Source organism: Acanthisitta chloris, unplaced genomic scaffold (assembly GCF_000695815.1).
Source record: "Acanthisitta chloris isolate BGI_N310 unplaced genomic scaffold, ASM69581v1 scaffold36829, whole genome shotgun sequence".
NCBI lineage: Eukaryota > Metazoa > Chordata > Aves > Passeriformes > Acanthisittidae > Acanthisitta > Acanthisitta chloris.
Genome location: NW_008690468.1, coordinates 11,536 through 17,866, shown reverse-complemented (window position 1 = coordinate 17,866; position 6,331 = coordinate 11,536).

Below are 6,331 nucleotides of genomic sequence, written 5' to 3'. Positions count from 1 at the left end.
GTCCAAGGCAGCTTTTGTGATTCCTGTTGTGCTGTATTTGTGCCTCCAGCCAGTGCTTTAACACTGGGACTCATATTGTTTTGAGTCCCAAAACTAGATGTAGTAAGAGAAAAAAATGGTAATTGATAGAATTACCTATATATCCCATGAAAAATTGTGATATTGTGAGAAAATACTTAACAATATTCTGAGTTTTAGCTATGTTAGCTAAATTTTGAAGTGTCTTATACTTAACAGCTGTTGCAGCAGGAGTATGTGATGGACTGGGAAGTAACCTAAGTTAATCATTGCAGCTTATTTTTCTTTACACTAAACCTTCTTTGAAAGATACCTCATCTTTTTTAAGCAATAGAACTATAGATGAGAGAGCCTGAGTTCAGTGTGGAGGCGGAGGAGTTATTTTCTGTTTGTTCTGAGCTTCTAACCATCAGAATGTTTTAAGCAGCTGCTAACCAATACTGTCAAAGAGCCAGCTTCAGGAAAGGCCAAGGGTTGAAAAGTGGGGATGTTTCTGTTTTGAGAACTTAATACGTACAGAAAAGGATGTGTTTTCTTTTTAACCTCTGTTCTCTTTCAGGGTAGTTCATGCGTGTACTGCACTAAACTTGGAACAAACGTGGTGCAAGGTGAGAGTGGGAATTGGTGGAGAGAGAACCAAGTTATGTCACGTTGTTTTTCAAGTAGCACTTGTGGTGTTGACTGCCAGTTCTCAGTCTGATCTCTCAGTCTTACAGGGAGCACAGACTTGTTTCCCTTTTACAGATGATTTGTTTGCTTCCTCTCGATCTCATCTGTAGACAGAGATTACCCCAGAGGGTTTTTTTAGCCTGTCTGGCAGTGGATGGTAATGGAATCAGCTTGTGAAGTAACTCAGTCTGTTTTATGCATAGCTTGGTGTCTTGAGGACCCCAAAGAAGCTGAAATTCAGCTTAGAAGTATCTTGTGGCAGCTCCTGAATCAGTCACTTCGGAGAAAGGACAGGAGTACTTCCCTGTGCCCTGCCAAGCACCAGATGCTCAAGTAAATGGCATTATTTAATAGTAACACTTTTGTATTACATATTGCAAAGTCATCTTAGTAATGGCTTGAGCTTGCTAGTTGTTTCTTTACTGTATAATACTGTTCCTTGCTATGGTCGTTAATACTGAATTGGTGTCCAGAGCTCTTACCAGACTACTTTTTAGGGTAGTTTTAATTAAATTAGGATGGGTTGTTTTTTTTTTACTTTCTGTATTTAGGTTTTGGGTTTTGTTTGTGCTTTGAGACAAGTGCAATAAACTAGATTTTTAAGAAATAACTGACTGTGGTAAGACTCATCTGTTGTGTGATTCACAAGAGAGCTCTCAGTGTCTGGAAATTGTCTGGCTGTGAAACACAGCCATGCTTATGAAACCCCTCCCAGGCACTATGGGAAAGGACCTGGAGATTGCGAAGTTTATTTCTTATACTTTTCAAACTGTGACAGCTGGACCAAACCAGCAAAATGCTCATCTTTCAAGCAGAGGCAATTAAACACTTCTCATATTTGTATATTAAGCTTATTGCCTCCGTGGTAAGATGGTCATAGAATCAGAGAATCAACCAGGTTGGGAAAGACCTCGAAGTCCAACCCTACCATGGTTACTAGACCATGGCACTAGACACTGCCACATCCAGTCTCACCTTGAAAACCTCCAGGGATGGTGAATCCACCACCTCCCTGGGCAGCACATTCCAATGCCTGAGCACTCTGTCTGTAAAAAATCTCTTCCTAATATCCAACCTAACCCTCCCCTGGCAGAGCTGAATAGAAGCTGTAATAGAAGTACCTACATGCCAAACAAAAAATGCATGTTAAATGTTTTAGCTCTTGGTGAAAAATACACACGTGTGGTTCCAGCTAGAAAAGGTTCAAGCAGAACTGGGGTGATTGCACCACGTGCTGTAGCTGCACCCTTCCTTGAATTTTGAGTTATCTGAGGACATCCTGCCTTTCTGGCCTTTTAACTGGAACTGCAGCTGGGGCTTACAAGAGAACACCTTGGCTTCACTTCCGAAGGAGAGAACTGTTTACTGACCGAGTCAGGACCTGGGTAACTTCACACAAGAAAGCACAGCAATGATTAATGAGGCTTCTGGCACTTAAACACACTTCCCGCCCCAGGAATCCTGTTCAGATTCAGATGGAAATGTCCTGGCTAATTATCATAGCTTTTATCTTGACAAACTGGTTCAGCTGTTTCTGTGGCTCCTGCAGGGAAATCATAGTCTCCTTGCAGAACCAGCCCCTTGCCATTGTGCAGGAGGAATCCTTATGGCGCAGTTTAAGGAAGATGACTGTGATGAGTTGGTGGGAAACAGCCCTCTGAGATAGATGAGTATGTCTTGGTTTGCTTTGTCTTGCAGCGATAAAAACAAATAGGATCGTGTTAAATGCTGCAAAGAAAATCTTGAGCTAACAAGGGTCAAAGAAAAGACATCAATTGCTTAAGTAAGATAGTGGAACTGTTGTTAGGAAACACTGCTACTGCTGAGAAAACTGTGATGAGGAGCAATTACAAACTTGGGTCATTGGATAAACATAGTTTTATTTATGCAGGTACAAAGATTCACGTTCACTCAGCCTTGTTACCTGTTCAAAGAGTGTCTGATGTGATGAACAAAAATCCCCTCTTCTTCCCCATGGTCACAGAAAGTCTGAACATTACTTTTCAATAGAAGAGTCCTGTCAAGTATTTCAAAGGCATTTGTAGGTTATTTCAGACTAGTGTTGCATTCTGGCTTATATTTTTGCTTCTCTTAAAACTCCTTTAATGAGTGAGCTGCTGCTACTCGTTTCTGCTAGAGTTCTGGGTAGGTTTCAACCAACCACCTTGAGACAGCTTTTCAGCTGTTTGCAATTCAAGTGCTTGTATGCCTATGGCTTTGCCTGGTCAATTAGCAATTAGTAATGTATCAGTCATGTAGGACAATATGGAGATCTCCTCCTTACCTTGATGTAAATTCTCTGGTCTTCAGTTTGCAGGTTACCCAGCCCTGTCCACATCCCATCCTTGCTGTCAGGAGTAGAGAGATAAGATCTGGACTGAGGATTTCCAGCTGCAGAAGGTTTGATTCAAGCTTTATTCCTCTTGCAGCCTTCCTGAAAGTGAAAGCTGCATGTGGGAAATATTATTATGGTGGCAAGTAGCCAGCAGAGAGCTGCTGTGTCCCTTGCCAAACAAAGTAGATCACCCTGATTGTTTGATAATGAGTTACTGTAGTTAGAATAATCACTCTCACATCTGCAGGACAGAAGAGAACTTGGAATATATATGGAGGAGTAGATTTTAATTACTGGCAAGTGAAAGTTGAGTTGCAAGTCATTATCTCTTGTGAATTACTACAAGCAGAGCTGCACTGATAAAGTTTAAAATCTCTGATGAATGGAATTATCTCCCTAGTCGGCTGAATAGCAATATCTAGGTTTATCAGCTATGGATTTCTCATTTGAAATTGAGATAGGAAGTTTGGGCTCAGTGCAGGAAATGTGTTAGAGTATTCGAAGCTTTGTGAAATTACCATGATGATTCCTTAGGCTCAAAGACCAATCTGACTTGAAATCTTTTTAAATGTGTCCATCAAAGTTTTTATGTTAGCCATAAAGTTAAAATCCTGCTTGATGCTAGGAGAGAGAAAGCATAGAGGAAGTAAAGGTCTGTTTGAGAATCTTAGTGTTCTTATAGATGGTGAACTCATATATAGGCATGCACATATATAAAAGCTTTGGTTTCTGTTCTCTAAAAGCTAATCCAGTGATAATAAATTGGCAAAAAATACTAAATCCTCCAAACTGAAAAATGTCCTTTCCATCTTGGTCCTCAGAAATTGCTTTAAAATAGAGTGATTTTTATAGCCTGTGATTCTCTGATAGAGGCACTAAACAGTGCACAACTGAATAGCACTGAGTGGAGCTGCAGTTAAGAATTAATCTTACAAACATTATTCACTATTTCCGATACAGAAGAAACCAGTGGCTTATTTTTTTTCCATTTTAATATACTTTTCTCATAACCTCAGCTGAGAGACACATAGAGCAGATAAAGGAGGAGGACTTCAATTTACAACACTTGTGTTTTGAATCCCATATCCAGTGAAAATATACCTAAAGATGTGTACAGAATTGTATTAACATCCTGCTCTTCCCACCTTGAGCTTGCAGAAGGTGACTGCAGGGTTTCTTTGTATTCAGTGGACTTGCTGCCTGATCAGTGTGGTTGAGGCTTTGCTGGAAGCTTTCTTGTTGTTAGGAGTGTGCACAGGTGTCTTGTATACAGAATGGAGAAGTGACCCAGGTGTTGTGTCTGTTAAAGCATGAAATGAGAACACTCAGTAGATGATTCCTTGCTGAGGCTGTCACGCTGCTGTATTTCGCCTAAAGTGTGGGCAGGATTAATTTAGCAGAGGTCTGCTAGGGTAGGAAAAGATGAAGCTAACTAGATCCCTCCCAGAAAAAAAGAAGGGTAGGAAAGCTCTACAGAGAGACCTGGACCAACTGGATCAGTGGCTGAGGACAACTACATGAAGGTCAGTAAGGCTCAGTGCTGGTCCTGCCCTTGGCACACAACAGCCCATGCAGCTCCAGGCTGGGGGAGCAGTGGGGACAGAGGTGTTGGGCAGAAAGGACCTTGGCAGTGCTGGTGGCACAGCTCAGTGGGAGCCAACAGTGTGCACAGGTGGCCAAGGGCATCTTGTCCTGGCTCCAGCAGAGTGTGGCAGCAGCACTAGGGCAGTGTCATCCCCCTGCACTGGGCACTGGGGAGGTCCCAGCTCAGTGCTGTGCTCAGCTTTGGGCACTCACTGCCCAAAGGCCATTGAGGCACTGGAGCGAGTCCAGCCAAGGGCAATTAGGGCAGCAAAGGGCTAGAGCACATGGGCAAGGGCTGAGGGAGTTGGGTTTGTTCGGCCTGGAGAAGAGGCTCAGGGGTGACCTCCTGGCTCTCTCCCACTCTCTGACAGGGCTGGAGAGAGGTGTGGGATGTGTGTCCTGCCAGGGCTGCAGGGAGAGGATAGAGGGAATGGCCTTGAGCTGAGCCAGGGCAGAGTCAGATTGGTGTGAGGAGAAATGTTTTCCCTGTGAGGGTGTTGAGGCACTGGGATATTGCCCAGGGAGGTGGTGGAGTCACCATCCCAGGAGGTGTTGAAAAGGGATCTGGATCTGATGTGGGAGGATCTGGTTTAGGGTTTAGGGGTTCCAGCAGTGACAGGTTAATGGTTGGACTCAATGACCTCAGAGGTCTCCTCCAACCTTGACAGTTCTATGATTCTATGCTAAAAGACTGGGAGGAAAAATCCAGGGAAGGCCCCAGCAGACTGCCTGGCATGTGTGCCTGGCAGCAGAGCACGGGAATGTACAAAAGAGAATGAATTTGCTTGAGCTGCAGGGGAAAAACTGCAACTGCCAGCAAGAAACCCCACAGTCCCTGGTTGTTCCAGGGAACAGGCCAGCCAGCTGATCATGGGAAGTGCAAAGTAAGTAGGGTAATTGCTAGAATGACTGAGATTTTACTTGCTCAGCTCCCACGCTCGTCTTGCTAAATCAGTTCTGTGCCTCAGCAGATGGGCTGTGGTCTGTTCCCTCCGAGGGCTGCACTCAGCACTCCAAACTGGGAACAAATCAGTCCTGTTAAGTTGGGGAGAACATGGTAAAGGATCAGTGTAACACTTAGAAATAGCATATTTAGCACTGTTAATTCACTCTGTAATTGCTGTAATAATGTTGACCTTGTCAGATACTAAGGTCGATGCCATAGGTGCTTGTGTAGATCTGTTGGGCTGCAGGTCTAATTAGTTTGTTCCTTAAATTACTGCCAACATGGGGTCTGACTGAAACAACAACAAAATTATCTGAACTACACAGAATCATAGAGTCATCAAGGTTGGAGGAGACCTCTAAGATCACAGAGTCCAACCATTAACCTGTCACTGCTGGAACCCCCAAACCCTAAACTAGATCCTCCAGTGTCAGATCCAGATGCCTCTGAAACACCTCCAGGGTTGGTGACTCCACCACCTTCCTGGGCAATATTCCAGTGTCTCACTACCCTAATAGGGAAAACATTTCTCCTAACATCTCATCTGACTTCCCTCTGTCTCATCTTATGACCATTCCTTCTAGTTTGTCATGTTTGTCTGTACTAAGAACAGATACATTGGAGAGCTGAATCCTGTTGCTTTTAGGGCTGCTGACTGCCTTCAATGCTGTTCTTTGCACAGTGGAGAGATCTTACTCCTGTCCTTACAGACACAGCCAGGTATTTCCATGTCCCTCATCTTGAGCATTCCTGGGAGGAAAACACAGGACTGTGCAGAT